A 17,384-nucleotide genomic window follows, 5' to 3' on the forward strand; every position below is an offset into this window, starting at 1 on the left:
GGCGGTTAGAAGAGCACAGGAGGGCGCGGTACGCATCAGAGAAGCTTTGAAAAACAGTTTTATGACTGGCCAGGCTACGGTGTGAAAGTTCTGTTTGTTTCTCCTTGATGAACCCCCCCACCCCTTGGTTCACTCTACTTCCCTGTAAGCTAACCACCCTCCCCTCCTCCCTTTAATCATTGCTTGCAGAGCCAATAAAGTCATTGCTGCTTCACAGTCATGCATTCGTTATTCATTCATCACACAAATAGGGGGATGACTACCAAGGTATCCCAGGAGGGGTGGTGGAGGAGGGAAGGAAAATGCCACACAGCACTTTAAGCACAGCACTTTAAAAGTTTACAACTTTAAAATTTATTGAATGACAGCCTTCTTTTTTTTGGGCAATCCTCTGTGGGGGAGTGGCTGGTTGGCCGGAGGCCTCCCCACCGCGTTCTTGGGCGTCTGGGTGTGGAGGCTATGGAACTTGGGGAGGAGGGCGGTTGGTTACAGAGGGGCTGCAGTGGCAGTCTGTGCTCCAGCTGCCTTTGCTGCAGCTCAACCATACACTGGAGCATACTGGTTTGGTCCTGCAGCAGCCTCAGCATTGAATCCTGCCTCCTCTCATCACGCTGCCGCCACCTTTGAGCTTCAGCCCTGTCTTCAGCCCGCCACTTACTCTCTTCAGCCCGCCACTTACTCTCTTCAGCCCTCCACCTCTCCTCCCGGTCATTTTGTGCTTTCCTGCACTCTGACATTATTTGCCTCCACGCATTCGTCTGTGCTCTGTCAGTGTGGGAGGACAGCATGAGCTCGGAGAACATTTCATCGCGAGTGCGTTTTTTTTTCTTTCTAAGCTTCACTAGCCTCTGGGAAGGAGAAGATCCTGTGATCATTGAAACACATGCAGCTGGTGGAGAAAAAAAAAGGGACAGCGGTATTTAAAAAGACACATTTTATAAAACAGTGGCTACACTCTTTCAGGGTAAACCTTGCTGTTAACATTACATACATAGCACATGTGCTTTCGTTACAAGGTCGCATTTTGCCTCCTCCCACCGCGTGATTTTGGTTGAATGCCAGCAAACATACACTGCAATGCTTTGTTCTACAGTGATTCCCCAGTACGTGTTGCTGGCCTGGAGTGGTAAAGTGTCCTACCATGAAGGACGAAATAAGGCTGCCCTCCCCAGAAACCTTTTGCAAAGGCAGAACTGCAAATGCCAGGGCAAAGTAATCCTTTCACATGCTTGCTTTTAAACCATGTATAGCATTTTAAAAGGTACACTCACCAGAGGTCCCTTCTCCGCCTGCTGAGTCCAGGAGGCAGCCTTGGGTGGGTTCGGGGGGTACTGGCTCCAGGTCTAGGGTGAGAAACAGTTCCTGGCTGTCGGGAAAACCGGTTTCTCCGCTTGCTTGCTGTGAGCTATCTACAACCTCCTCATCATCATCTTCTTCGTCCCCAAAACCTACTTCTGTATTGCCTCCATCTCCATTGAAGGAGTCAAACAACACGGCTGGGGTAGTGGTGGCTGAACCCCCTAAAATGGCATGCAGCTCATCATAGAAGCGGCATGTTTGGGGCTCTGACCCAGAGCGGCTGTTCGCCTCTCTGGTTTTCTGGTAGGCTTGCCTCAGCTCCTTCAGTTTCACGCGGCACTGATTCGGGTCCCTGTTATGGCCTCTGTCCTTCATGCCCTGGGAGATTTTGACAAAGGTTTTGGCATTTCGAAAACTGGAACGGAGTTCTGATAGCACGGATTCCTCTCCCCAAACAGCGATCAGATCCCGTACCTCCCGTTCAGTCCATGCTGGAGCTCTTTTGCGATTCTGGGACTCCATCATGGTCACCTCTGCTGATGAGCTCTGCATGGTCACCTGCAGCTTGCCACGCTGGCCAAACAGGAAATGAGATTCAAAAGTTCGCGGTTCTTTTCCTGTCTACCTGGCCAGTGCATCTGAGTTGAGAGCGCTGTCCAGAGCGGTCAGAATGGAGCACTCTGGGATAGCTCCCGGAGGCCAATACCATCGAATTGTGTCCACAGTACCCCAAATTCGAGCCGGCAACGTCGATTTAAGCGCTAATCCACTTGTCAGGGGTGGAGTAAGGAAATCGATTTTAAGAGCCCTTTAAGTCGAAATAAAGGGCTTCATTGTGTGGACGGGTGCAGGTTTAAATCGATTTAACGCTGCTAAATTCGACCTAAAGTCCTAGTGTAGACCAGGGCTAAGGCATCACAAGTACTCCTTTTCTTTTTGTGGATACAGACTAACATGGCTGCTACTCTGAAATATATCAGAAGAGTGAATAGCTAATATTCTTTCTTATGTACACTTGTTTGCATACAAGTATGGATTTATCTAAGAATAGCAGGTCATAACAAACGTTCAACAAAAAAGCTGGACTCTGAATGTTCTGTAAAAATGAACCAAAAGAAGCACAAATATACGAACAAATGCAATAATGGGTCAGATTTCACAAATATATTTGTGAATGCTTTTTCCCATGTTTGACCACCTCTACATGTATGTGTGTGCATGAGATGCAGTGTATAGTGTCTATCAATATATATCCCAGTATAAATACATAAACATAGGGGTTACTCATTTAAAACTTAACCCATGTCTACACTGGCAGCACTGTGTAGGTACAGGCACTACATGTGTAGCTAAATGCCACACTGTCCACCCTGTGGTGTGTACCTACACATGGCAGTGAAAGGCTCCAGCAGCAGGTAGGCAGCAGAATACTACCCTGAAAAAACAGGGAGAGGCTTGGATGTGTAGAGGCCTGTACATAGCCTAAAGTTCTGACATGTCTTTACTTGCCTAAGCAGTGCCTCATCATCTACCCTACTGTTTGTACATGTGCTTGGGGGGCATGCAGTGTATGTACTCTATATGCCACTGCAAGAGATGTGCGGTGTAGACATACCTTTATGTACATAATGACTTGATCCTGCCTGCATTGCACATACAGGGTCCTTTCCGCACCCTACTCCACCCCCATAAATTCTTCTTTGAGTTTATTTGTAATGCTAACCTGTGCTTGTGCATGTATGCCTGAGGGTAGGTATGGGCCCAGTGCATATTAAGATTATATTTAACAATATAACTTGCAACTTAAATATTCCATGCGTAAATCCAGGTTCCACTGAAGTCAGTAGCAAAACTCTGACTTCACTGGAGCCAGGCTTTTCCCCTATGTACAATATGGACAAATTATGGTTGCATTAAGAACCTTAATGTTTGCATTTCCTGGCCTTTGAGTGATTACAGTTGTAACTGTAACATTAAACTGTCTTAAATGTGAGCACTTAATATGTCAGCAACAGAGTGGTTTTGTTTTGTTTTTTTAATGGAGAAGTAGTTGAACAGATGTCAATCAAGCATATCTTTAGACTTCCTTTTTTCTAAAATTCAACTTTGAGCTGAGACCAAGCATGGAGACATACAAGTGACGGGAATGTTTCAGAAAGTTGTGAATGTGTAGTTCTTACGCTAAGCTTCTAGTAGGTAGTTTAACTTTAACTATACTATAGTGCTTACCCTGAAGGAAATGCATAGCTCTTTTTATTATTACAAGTGCTAAGTATCTTTTATATTGCATGAGGGTTAGGACTATTCACATGAATAAGTGTTGGAAGGATCAAAATCTTAGGGGCTTATTTTCAGAGGTGCTAACTGCCCACAGGTCTGCATTTCTGTATAACAGGCCTTTAGGGCCAGATTTTTAAAGGTGTTTAGGTGTGGATAGGTGCCTAGTGAGTTTCAAAAGTGCTTAGATGTGTGTCTACCACTGACTTCAATAGGAATTAGGTGCTTTTGAAAATCCCACTATGCGCCTATCTGCATCTTAAATACTTTTAAAAATCTGGACCTTAGTATCTGTCATAGCAGTAGTTACCAGCAGTTAGCTATGTCATGGCTTCCATTATAAGCCCCAAGGTTATGCTGTCCTAATATAGCACAAAATGCTTTGGGCATGATGCTTGGCCTTAGACCAGAGGTGTTTTTAGTAGGAGAATTCTGTTCAGCTGTTTGAGTTATTGTAGAGTGGAAAAATACTTACGCTGCTCAAGAATAAATCCAAAGCAAATGAACAAAATTCCCTCAACCTTCCTTATAAATACTCCTTATTGAGAGGTAAGTCCTCTTCCAGGTTTAGGGGGAAAACATTTAAATCTAGTTATAAGTTACTCAGATTCACTTTTGAGCATGCTCAGTTGACATCTGAGACAATCCTAGGGCACGTCTACACATCAGTAAAAAACCTGTGGCACCAAATCTCAGAACTTAGATCAGCTGACTCAAACTCATGGGGCATAGGCTGCAGGGCTAAAAATTGCATTGTAGATGTAGCCCGAACATCTACCCTGCAATTTTTAGCCCCACTGCCCAAGTCCTGCGAGCCCAGGTCAGCTGACCCAGGCTAGTCATGGCTGTGCCACAAGTATTTTATTGAAGTTTAGATGTGAATCCCTAGAGCCTACCGCAGCCTTTTTATATTGCAGTATTCTGTATCCTTCCCAGTCTGACAGGCAGCTGCTGGCCATGATTGGCTGATGGAAGTTTCTTTTCTGTGTCTCCCATCCAAAGGTTGACCATGTTTAGTTTGTGAGTTGAAGGGCTCACATCTTCAGTCATGACCTGCAAATCTATCAGTTGGCCTTGAACTTTACAAAAAGAAAAGTACTACTTGTGGCACCTTAGAGACTAACCAATTTATTTGAGCATGAGCTTTCGTGAGCTACAGCTCATTTCATCGGATGTAGCTCACAAAAGCTTATGTATGCTCAAATAAATTGGTTAGTCTCTAAGGTGCCACAAGTACTCCTTTTCTTTTTGCAAATACAGACTAACACGGTTGCTACTCTGAAACCTTTAATTTTACAGTATGCTTAGATTAACAACGCCTTATCCTCCACTCATTTGCTGTCTAGTTTGGACTAAGATATAAGATGCTGTTCGGTATTTTGTTCTGCTTCCCCTTTTTATCCCTCTCCCCGTATGTGCGTTAAATGTTACATTCTATTCTTTCCAGCTAAAATGTGGCCTTATAAAAGGAGAGTGCTTCACAGTATAGTTGGGACAGTCAGATTCTTGCTTCATCTTTCTTATCTGAAACCCAGTTGAAATATGAAGGTGATCTAGCTGCCTTCATATAGATCTGTAACCAGTAAGTGTCTGTCTTTCTGCAAGTTTTTTCCCTTTTAAATTACCTCTTCTCCAGTTAAAAACTGATTGTTGAATTGCATGCTCAGTATTAAAGTCTTGCTGGCATTGTTTTCTGTCTTTTATCTAGAAAGATTTCCACCTTTTGTGCTTAGTTGCATCTCACATTTTTTTTCTGGCTGTGCTTGAAAAGTGGCATAAGAGGCAAAGATTCTGCCCCAAGGCTCATGTAACTTCTGTCTTCATCCTCCCAAACCTGCTGTTCTGGAATCCCTTCACCCTGTGGGAATTCCATGGAGGTGGATGGAAAACTACTCTCTAAATCAGGGGTGGGCAAACTTTTTGGCCCGAGGGCCACATCGGGGTTGCAAAACTATATGGAGGGCCGGGTAGGGAAGGCAGTGTCTCCCCAAACAGCCTGGCCCCCACCCCATCTGGCCCCCTCAGAATCCCCCACCCATCCAACCCCCCCTGACCGCCCCCTCCTGGGACCCCACCCCATATCTAACCTCCCCTTCTCCCTGTCCCCTGACCGCCCCGACCCCTGTCTACACCGCCGCCCCCTGACAGGCCCCCTGGGACTCCCACGCCTATCCAGCACCCGTCCCCCCTTCCCCCCTCCGCTCTCTGTCCCCTGACTGTCCCGCCCCCAACAGGCCCCCCGGGACTCCCATGCCTATCCAGCCACCCCGTTCCCTGACTGCCCCCCCTCCCCCGAACCTCTGCCCCATCCAACTGCCCCCTGTCCCCTGACTGACTCCCGGGACCACCCGCTCCCCGACCCCTTACCATGCCGGAGCCAGCCACAAAGCGGTGGGCCAGAGCGCTGGCAGCGTGGTGCGCTGAGGCTGCGAGGGAGGGGGGACAACAGGGAAGGGGCCAGGGGCTAGCCTGCCTGGCCAGGAGCTCAGGGGCCAGGCAGGACGGTCCCGCAGGCTGGATGTCGGCCGTAGTTTGCCCACCTCTGCTCTAAATAGAAATTGTAGTGGTGAAAAAATAGAAAATCTTACAGTATACAGCAGGCTTTTATTTTAAAAATAAATTCACTTAAGCTGCATTAGATTCTGTGGCTGATTTTTGTTACTTTCAGAGTTATGCAACATTACATTAAAAAAATTAATTCCCTGTCATTGCTGTCGGGTGAAAATAGCAGTATATTTTACCAGGTTTTCTGAGAGGAAAAACATATTTTTCAGGAATACAACATATTCCTGCTCATCCTTGTGCTCTGAGAATGAATTACCTAAAGTTGATCATCACTGTTCTGCATTAACACCTTTTGGTGAGATTGTATGGTTGATACAACCAAAAATGTTTGGTTGATCTGCCTTTTTTATTATCCCTGATGTATGTTCACGCAACAACCTGCAGCGTCATTTCAGTTTTCTAATGCTAATTTTTGAGCTGCTCCGGAACTCCTGCAGGCCATGTTAGATTGTTGTTCTGCAGTCCTTCACTTAAAAAATAATAATAATTAGGAACCATTAGAGAGCCACACTGGAGTTGAAAATATAGTTTTAAAAAACAAATGCCCCATCAGTCTTGAAATACTACCCATATGGAGAGAGGCTATGTGTGAAAATAGGTGAGCAGATTTCACATCTAAACTTCCAGGATGGTGATAGTAAAAAGGTAAGTTAAAAATATCAAGCAGTATTCAATATAACAGTTGTACATAAATAGCATTTTTCACACACCAGATATAAATGTACTTTACATTAATAAGATGTACCTCACAAAACCCAGATGAGAGGGAAATGTAAACATTTTACAGTTAGGGAAATGGATGCAGATAAGGGTCTGGTATTCAAAAGTTTTTAGCACCTGCACCTCCCATCAATTGCAGTTTGAGTTGTAGATGTGCATCATTATTTAAGATCTTGCCCTTGGTGACTTCCTCTGTATAAACGTGCTTTTGAAGATAGCTGATGTCCTAGAATATTTTAAACTATTTGTTACATCTTTTGATCATTCTCAGTTCTGCACAGGGTGAATAAAACTCAATGATTTAAAAAAAAAATCCAATTTTTTTTATTTAAATTGGATTTTTTTATGAAGTGCTTTTTGAGGAAAAAACCTATCTAAAGATTGTTTTAATTAAGATACATTATAGCTCAAAGATATCTCATCATGGAATAGGGATTATAAATTCTAATTCTATAGTATGAGACAATATATTAATGTAATGTTTAAGAAAAATTTTGTAAATGAGTTTCAATAGTTCATGGATTAGGGACCAATTTTATGGGGTTCCAGGGGCTTCTGTATAAATTATTTAGGTTCATCTTTCTATCTACCCAATGGGACTCTGTGTGCTCAATCTAGAAGATACCATCAGAGATGCTTAGTTTTGCAGTTCTCAAACTGTGGATTTGCGTCTCTAGAGATAACATGCTTGTGAGAAATAAGACCTCAATCAACCCTGTTGTCCCTCTACAAATTTGTGTATACAGAGTCAATCCCTTACCTCTCTCTAAAAGTGCAAAGTTTCAGAAAGTTCAATGAATAGAAGATTGTTGGAGGCGGAATAGAACTGGACAAGGAGAAGAAGTCTGGACATAAATGTGAGAAGGGAGGGACAGGCAGTAATCTTGAGGTCTTTCTGAGTGTAGCCTTCATTGATTTGAGATCTACCATATCATTCTCTCACGAGAAGGGAAAACCTATAATGGCAGCAGGCCGTAAAAGAGACCCAGTTTGGGAATAAGAACCATTCAAGAAATATATGTTTGCTGATGATGTTTTAAAGTCCACTGGTGAACTGGTGGAAGTCACTTAAGCACTTGGATTCAGAAGCTGTTGATGTGATAATCTCACTTTAACAGCAGTAGCTTCTTCTGCTGATGTAGAAAGAATATTTTTTTCCTTTGGACTAATTCATTTCAAATTGAGAAATCGTTTGAGACCTGAAAAAGCAGGAAAGGTTGTTTTTCTTTTCCAGATTATGAACAAACAGGGAAATGAAGGTGAAAACTACTGAGTTAGCTGCAGAAGCCAATATTTTAAGTTTAAAAGTGGGGAAAAAAATTCCCCCCTGAGTGATACAAGTTTCAGCGCTGTAAAGTGGCAGTGAAGACAGTGCTACAGCGCTGGGTGCTCTTCCCCTGGCGGAGCTGGTTTGATTACAGCACTGGGAGAGTTCATACCACACAACAGAACCACTAACCCAGGAACTTATCCTTGCAACAAAGCCCGTTGCCAATTGTGCCCACATATCTATTCAGGGGACACCATCACAGGGCCTAATCACATCAGCCACACTATCAGAGGCTCGTTCACCTGCACATCCACCAATGTGATATATGCCATCATGTGCCAGCAATGCCCCTCTGCCATGTACATTGGTCAAACTGGACAGTCTCTACGTAAAAGAATAAATGGACACAAATCAGATGTCAAGAATTATAACATTCATAAACCAGTCGGAGAACACTTCAATCTCTCTGGTCACGCAATCACAGACATGAAGGTCGCTATCTTAAAACAAAAAAACTTCAAATCCAGACTCCAGCGAGAAACTGCTGAATTGGAATTCATTTGCAAATTGGATACTATTAATTTAGGCTTAAATAGAGACTGGGAGTGGCTAAGTCATTATGCAAGGTAGCCTGTTTCCTCTTGTTTTTTCCTACCCCCCCCCCCCCCCCCAGATATTCTGGTTTAACTTGGATTTAAACTTGGAGAGTGGTCAGTTTAGATGAGCTATTACCAGCAGGAGAGTGAGTTTGTGTGTGTTTGGGGGTGGGGGGGAAGTGAGAAAACCTGGATCTATGCAGGAAATAGCCCGACTTGATTATGTAAAGAGTTGTCACTTTGGATGGGCTAGCACCAGCAGGAGAGTGAATTTGTGTGGGGGGGTGGAGGGTGAGAAAACCTGGATTTGTGCTGGAAATGGCCCACCTGCTGATCACTTTAGATAAGCTATTACCAGCAGGACAGTGGGGTGGGAGGAGGTATTGTTTCATATTCTCTGTGTGTATATAAAGTCTGCTGCAGTTTCCACGGTACACATCTGATGAAGTGAGCTGTGGCTCACGAAAGCTCATGCTCAAATAAATTGGTTAGTCTCTAAGGTGCCACAAGTACTCCTTTTCTTTCTCCTGGCTCTGCGACTACACAGATGGTATTAAAGCGCTGCCATGGCAGCACTTTAATGTCAGCTGTGTAGACATACCCTAATAATTGACAGAAACGATTCTCATCTTTTTCCAAGTCCTGATGTTTTTACATTTTAGCATTAGTTGATCTGATGGTTAGTAATACTGGCATATAGGCATCCAGTAAACCATTATTTACAGTTAATTTTACTTATTTTTCATGTTTGCCAGGAAACTGTTTCCTTATTGTGAGATATCATCTTGTGCCATCGACGTGTGACTTATCCCTTAAAGCAAGATTGCTGAAAGACATTTGACATTCATCTTATAGCAAACATTTTTATAATATAATCTTGTGTGTGTATGACATATTGTTGTCCTCTCTACTTGTGCATCCTATTTCTCCCTTAGACCCTCTCTCTACATGTGCAGGGACACAACATGTGCCAGTAACAACTTTGTTAGTGGAAATATCGTGCTTGGTTTCTGTAAAGAAGGTCTTCAGTTAAGGACTAGATAAATGTTTGCACAATACACTGTGTGTGAGAGTGAATGACACATACTCAGTGTGTGTAAATGAGGATCTAGTCCATAGATTTTAGCTGGTGTAAATCATCATCAGCTCCATTGAGGTTGAGAGCTACATAGATTTAGGCCGGCTGAGGATCTGGCCGAAATATGCAAGCTTTATTTGTGTTTCATGTGTAAATGACATACTGGCTTTTTAAGAAAGACCTTTACAGGATTGACTCTAGTACCAAACAAATTATGTTCCTAACATTTCTCATTAACAATGAGTTTTTGTTGGTTGGTTTTGCTTCCAAAGGCAATAGAGATTTGAAAAATAGTCCTTTTCACTACCTTTTTCTAATATCTTGAGATGAGACAATGTCATATTCAGCTTAAAAGTGTTTATGTAGGGGTGCCAATAAATCGTTTTCTGCTTAGCAGAAAGCTAGCTGTCTGTATTTACAGTCTTGTCTATTGTACTTTTGGAACCTGATCTGTTAGTCATCACCAGTTGCCCTTCTTTTAGCTCCTGTTTCAATCTTAGGAGTTTCAAGGATTGTTAATGTCGTATTCATAGATTCCAAGGCCAAAAGGGACCATTATGATCATCTAATTTTATTTCCTGTATAACACAGGCTATAGAACTTCCCCAAAATAATAGAGCACATCTTTTAGAAAAACATCCAGTCTTGATTTAAAAATTGTCACTGATGGAGACTCCCATGACTCCATGGTAAATTGTTCCGAAGGTTAATTTTCCTAACTGTTAAATTATGCTTTATTTCCAGTCTACATTTGTGTAGCTTCAGCGTCCAGCCATTGGATGATGCTATACCTTTCTCTGCCAGATTGAAGAGCCCATTATTAAATATTTGCTCCCCCTGTAGATTGTAATCAAGTCACCCCTTAATCTTCTCTTTGTTAAGATAAATAGATTGAGCTCTTCTGAGTCTGTCACTGTAAGACAGGTTTTCTAATCGTATAACCATTTTTGTGGTGGTTCTCTGAACCCTATTCAATTTACCAACATCGTTCTTGAATTGTGGATACCAGAACTGGACACTCTATTCCAACAGCAGTCGTACCGGTGCCAAATACAAAAGTAAAATAACCTCTCTACTCCGTGAGATTCCCTTGTTTATGCATCCAAGGATCGCATTAGCACTTCTGGCCACAGCATCGCTCTGGGAGCTCATGTTCAGTTGATTATCCACCACAACTCCCAAATCTTTTTCATAGTCTCTGCTTCCCAGGATAGAGTCCCCCATCCTGTAAGTATGAACTACATTTTTTTGTTCCTAGAGGCATACATTTAGCTATATTAAAATGCATATTGTTTGCTTGTGTCCAGCTTAGCAAGCAATACAAATCAAATCACTCTGTATACTGTTTACCACTTCTCCAGTTTTTGGGTCATCTGTAAACTTTCAGTGATATTATGTTTTCTTCCAAGTCAATAAAAATGTTAACTAGCGTAGGACCAAGAACCAGTCCCTGCAGGTTTCCACTATAAAGTCACCCATTTGATGGTGATTCTCTATTTACAATTACAATTTGAGACCTGTGAATTAGCAAGCTTCTCTAATCCATTTATTAGATGATGCCCTCTTTGATCTGTTTCCTTTTGGTCAGGATAGCTCTGTGCATTCAACTATTTCATTTACCCTGCTGTTGTCTAAATGTGTCTTGTCTGACAGGTAACTTTTGTTAAAAACATTTTTTATCTGCTTAATAAATGTCTTCTTTGCTTCCTTTTTGATTTCCACTGAATTGGGTTATTATCTCAGACCTCAGGGCGTGTGCTTCTCTTTTTTCTGCCAGATCTTTTAATTTCTTTTTCATCTTGACACATTTATCCATCTTCCAGTCATTTTCAGCTCATCAGAGCTAATTTTTCCTTTTTTTTCTTGCTAGTCTTTTCTCTGCAACTTTCTTGTATATTTATTGCTATCCTGTGTTTGTGTCATGTATTGAGCCAGTGAAGCACTATAAGTTCTTACATATATTAAAAATGTGGGTCAGAGTCTTGGCTCCCCACCCTCCAGCTTTTCTTGGAGATGTTATTCATCCATAGCCTTAAATGCAAACACACACATATATAAACTGTCTCCTTTTTTTTGTGTTTTGTTTTGTGAAGGATCTCCTTAACTGAGATGGAGAGGTTTGCCCTAAACATGAAGAGAGTGCTAGGTAGGACTCAGCACCATGTATATCTATATGTAATTTCCTCTGCATGTGTGTTATATGTAGAGCTATGTAATTAATTTTCTAAGGAACTGCTCCCCTAGCCCCATGTAAATAGGAATGAAATTAAACTTCTTACATCTGAGGTGGAGAAGACCAGTATACAACTCAAACAATTTAAGACAATTCACAGTTTTTGAAGGAATTGATAAAATCATAGAAATTAGAGAAGAAACAAGAAAGCATATGCAGGGGGAAGATGAGAGGGTGACCTGACTCAGTGTCAGGGAAACAGAGAGAGGGATGGGACCTGAAGAGATGGGAGAAAGATAAGGAGTGAAGGAGACAAAAGTGCAAAATAGTACATTCAAAGTGTATTAAAACACTCTGCTGATATTTTCCATGTAAACAATTGCATTTGTTGCAGTACTGTGCTTGTAGACTGGAGGGGAGGTGGTCTAAGACGCTCACTGTGAAGAAGTGGTCCAGGCAATGAGAGTTGGAGACCCCCTGAGTTACAGTTGGAGACCACTCAAAAGTAATATGGTGTCTGATTAAAAGGAAACATGTTTGATAGGATAAAATTCCTATGTAAAATTCTCTAGCCCTGAGCCTCTTCCCCCACGCCCAAACTGCTGCTGCTGGCTCAGGGGCTGCCTGGCTTGGGCAGCCTCTGAGTCAGCACCAGCTGCTGCAGAAGTCACTGAGGTTACTGAAAGTCATAGAATCTGTGACCTCTGTGACATACTTGCAGCCTTAGTTATTATATAAATATTGATGTTTACCAAAATATTAATATTTACTTTTGGAATGATGATGTAGGATGGACAGAGGTTTCTCTTTCAGCCTTGTGCAATAAAGTTCCTCTTGAGGAAACAAATCTTGAATTACAATATCAATAGCAATTAAAGCAACAGCCAAAAACATTCCAGTGGGGAAGCCTCGGGCATTGCAGCATGGTCTGCCTCCAAAATACAGATGATCATAAAAAGGACTAAATGTGAATGAAATACGTTTTCATCTAATCCATTACCGTGGTCTTTATCAAGACCAAAAAGAAGAAATGGTTTTCTCAGGGCAAAAAACCCCCTGTTTTCCACCTTATCTAATGATACGAGAAAAGAGCCAGTGTAGGTGTAAGAGGAGGAGCATTGTTTGTCACGAATGGTATCAGAAGGGCAATCAAAAGAGAGCTTAGTCGAGCTCTGAACTTTGGTAGCCACATGTTATGCCGAATTCATTTATTCTGTTGCATGCCAAGGGGTTAGAATGTGTTTTACCAATCTGACAACCTTTTTTCTTGCTCTGTTGGTTTGTTGCTTTTGCCGCTGTTACCTAAGCTTGTGAGAGCAGTCCAGTGCTTCTACACAGATTTACAGTGCTTAATGCTTAGTGTAGGCAATGTAAACTCATATTTTTCATTTAGGTGAGCATGGGCCATAGCTGAAGTGGTGCTGCTCTACTGAATTTGCAAGTAAAGATGTTCCATGAGTGTCCATTGAGTACAGTATATATTGGTTCTCCCTATGAAATCTAGATAGATATTAAGTCCTGCATGTATCCAGAGAACTGCCAATCCCCTACCAGCTTAGCTAACAATTGGATGATAGGATATGGATAACATGGTAAATTATGGTCTAGTGCTTAGCATTATTCCTGGCTTTGCCTCTAACATACTATGTGGACTTGGACAAGTTATTTAACCTCTTTGCCTTAGTTACAATTCTCAGTAAGACTTTACAATCTCATAGGGGTGTAGAGAATTAAATAAGTGCTTTGAAAAAAATTAGGGCTGTCGATTAATTGCAGTCAATTCACGCGATTAACTCAAAAAATTAATCGTGATTAATCACACTTTAAACAATAGAATACCAATTGAATACCAATTTTGGATGTTTTTCTACATTTTCAAATATATTGATTTCTATTACAACACAGAATACAAAGTGTACAGTGCTCACTTTATATTATTATTTTTTATTACAAATATTTGCACTGTAAAAATGATAAAAAATAGTATTTTTCATTTCACCTCATACAAGTACTGGAGTGCAATCTCTTTACCATGAAAGTGTAACATATAAATGCAGATTTGACCAAACGCAAAGAAGGTACCGATGTGAGATTTCTAAAAATAGCTCCAGCATTCGACCCAAGGTTTAAGAATCTGTCCAAAATCTGAGAGGGATGGGGTGTGGAGCATGCTTTCAGAAGTCTTAAAGGAGCAACACTCCGATGTGGAAACTACAGAACCCGAACCACCAAAAAAGAAAATCAACCTTCTGCCGGTAGCATCTGACTCAGTTGATGAAAATGAACATGTTTTGGTCTGCTCTGCTTTAGAGTGTTATCGAGCAGAAACTGTCATCAGCATGGATGCATGTCCTATGGAATGGTGGTTGAAGTATGAAGGGACATATGAATTTTTAGCGTGTCTGACACGTAAATATCTTGCGATGCCAGCTACAACAGTGACGTGATCACCTGTTCTCACTTTCAGGTGACATTGTAAACGAAGCAGGCAGCATTATCTCCTGCAAATTGTAACCACGCTTGTTTGTCTGAGCAATTGACTGAAGTAGGACTGAGTGGACTTGTAGGCTCTAAAGTTTTACATTGTTTTATTTTTGAATGCAGTTATTTTTTGTACATAATCCTACATTTGTAAGTTCAGCTTTCATGATAGAGATTGCACTGTAGTACTTGTATTAGGTGAATTGAAAATACTATTTCTTTTGGGTTTTTTACAGTGCAAATACTTGTAATCAAAAATAAATTAAAGTGAGCACTATACACTTTGTATTCTGTGTTGTAATTGAATCAATATATTTGAAAATGTAGAAAACATCCAAAAATATTTAAATAAATTGTATTCTGTTATTGTTTAACAGTGTGATTAATCGAGATTAATTTTTTTAATAGCGCAATTAATTTTTTTAGTTGCTTGACAGCCCTAAAAAAATACATCTGCTAAAAGATACTAGAGAGCAACTAATCCAATAATCTGTGTTTACCACTGGTTTCTGCTGGATGGAATCAGAACTGATCAGCTGTTGATGACAGGCCCTATAATTACTAAAAGCTACGTGAGATTTTCCTTTAATGCAGGTAATTGGGCCTATGCTTTTGTAGCAGAAGGGTGTGGGTTCTGTCCCTATTGTTGCTATGGAGTTCTGAGTGGCCATGGTATGTGTTGCATGGTGACAGCTGTAGTCACAGATTTCCTGATATTTTTATATTATCCTATATAACAACATGTATCTCACTTCAGCAAGCCCTTCAGAAATAAATCTCTTAAGTCATAGGAGTGATATAACTGATTTATGAGAATCTGACAGTTGAGAGTGAAAAGTGATGAGCAGTGTCAGAATAACACAATTGCTGAACCAGCAAAATTATTCTACAAAATATTCATATCAGCTGAGGTGGATAAGCACCTGGCAAATGCTTACCTACCTATAGTTTTGCAAGCTGGCATTACAAAGATGGTATAAGACAAATACTATTGCATGATGTGAGATGGTTTCTAATATTTCTTTTCTCTTTTTGTAGGTGACAAAATGACTTGCTAATCCTTTGGTCTTATACATTGATATATTAATATCATATAAATATGAAAATTTACATACAGTAAAGGAAATATGTATTAAAAGAGGCAACTGACATACACAGTTGTGACTAACTTTGAAATTTAAATCAGAGGCAAATTTTAATTGTCAGCTCTTCAAAAAATTTGAGAAAAGAACTATGCGGAAATAAGTGAGGACTGGAATAAGCTATAGCACAGTTGCTTGCAAACTCTTCTTTAATTACCGAAATTCTAATTCCATTCAATTCTGTGCGTTCTCAGGTAGTGCTTATATTTACAGTTTGTCTAGTCTCAAAAAATATACTATATTCAAAATGCTTGCCAAGAACAAATCTGTAGGAAGAAATTTTTTATGCTGGCCCAGGGTCAAAACTTTCCCACATAACAAGAAAAAAAAAAAACACTACAAAAGACTTTGTTTAAGCTGAGAATTTTTTTAAAAAAGGCTTTGTTCTTTCTGTGACTCAGTAATATACAGTTGATTTAAAATATGGATTGTTCGTTTCCCATGATTTTTAAAATTTGGCTTTATTTTAGTTTAAATATTTCAGTTGGGGAAAAAAGAAAAGGAGTACTTAGAATCATAGAATATCACAGTTGGAAGGGACCTCAGGGGGTCATCTAGTCCAACCCCTTGCTCAAAGCAGGACCAATCCCCAACCAATCACGAAAGCTTATGCTCAAATAAATTTGTTAGTCTCTAAGGTGCCACAAGATCGAGGGACGTGATCATTCCCCTCTATTCGACATTGGTGAGGCCTCATCTGGAGTACTGTGTCCAGTTTTGGGCCCCACACTTCAAGAAGGATGTGGATAAATTGGAGAGAGTCCAGCGAAGGGCAACAAAAATGATTAGGGGTCTGGAACACATGAGTTATGAGGAGAGGCTGAGGGAGCTGGGATTGTTTAGCCTGCAGAAGAGAAGAATGAGGGGGGATTTGATAGCTGCTTTCAACTACCTGAAAGGGGGTTCCAAAGAGGATGGCTCTAGACTGTTCTCAATGGTAGCAGATGACAGAACGAGGAGTAATGGTCTCAAGTTGCAGTGGGGGAGGTTTAGATTGGATATTAGGAAAAACTTTTTCACTAAGAGGGTGGTGAAACACTGGAATGCGTTACCTAGGGAGGTGGTAGAATCTCCTTCCTTAGAGGTTTTTAAGGTCAGGCTTGACAAAGCCCTGGCTGGGATGATTTAACTGGGAATTGGTCCTGCTTCGAGCAGGGGGTTGGACTAGATGACCTTCTGGGGTCCCTTCCAACCCTTATATTCTATGATTCTATGATTCTCCAGTTTCCACGGTATGCATCCGATGAAGTGAGCTCACGAAAGCTCATGCTCAAATAAATTGGTTAGTCTCTAAGGTGCCACAAGTACTCCTTTTCTAATTTCAACGTGTTTTTCTAGTTTCCCAAATAAAGGCATTTTGAGACAGTGACAAGATGAAAGGTTATTAACCTTCTGGCATTTGCTTAGGATTCTTCATTCCTCACACCTGAAACAGTCAAAGAAGGTTCTTTCCATTCTGGGATGTTTTTTGTCACTCTTCTGTGCTTCTGTCTAAATGTATAAAGCCATTTCAGTGTTTAACTTGAGTCACCTTAAGTAGATTTGTGACAGAATCAGCAGGAAACTTGAGTAATCACACATTTTTACTTCCAGCATTTTTCTCTGGAGCTTTGGTTTAAAGAAAACTAAGCTGTATGTTATCTCAAACAATGGCATTAATGTGCCCCTCACTGGTTTTCAGGTTCTTACATATTTCTGTATTATCCTTCTCCACAGCTCTGACCTCTACCTTCGGTGTCTTTTAATCTCGTCTGGTTCTCTTAACTTCAAAATCACACTATTA

General features: G+C 41.0%; 1 protein-coding gene across 5 annotated transcripts in view; it reads left to right on the forward strand.

Moving 5' to 3' along the window:
• The window catches only part of MGAT5 (alpha-1,6-mannosylglycoprotein 6-beta-N-acetylglucosaminyltransferase), a 232,371-nt gene that overhangs the window by 57,333 nt on the left and 157,654 nt on the right, over positions 1 to 17,384 (forward strand). The window contains exon 1 of one of the 5 annotated variants that reach the window (XM_075117782.1): positions 11,937 to 11,951. The exons of the other annotated variants lie outside the window; for them this stretch is intronic. The gene's annotated coding sequence lies outside the window, so the exon portion shown is untranslated. Of the gene's footprint in view, positions 1 to 11,936; positions 11,952 to 17,384 lie in introns of those variants that run through there. 5 annotated transcript variants of the gene reach the window in all.

Source organism: Caretta caretta, chromosome 11 (assembly GCF_965140235.1).
Source record: "Caretta caretta isolate rCarCar2 chromosome 11, rCarCar1.hap1, whole genome shotgun sequence".
NCBI lineage: Eukaryota > Metazoa > Chordata > Testudines > Cheloniidae > Caretta > Caretta caretta.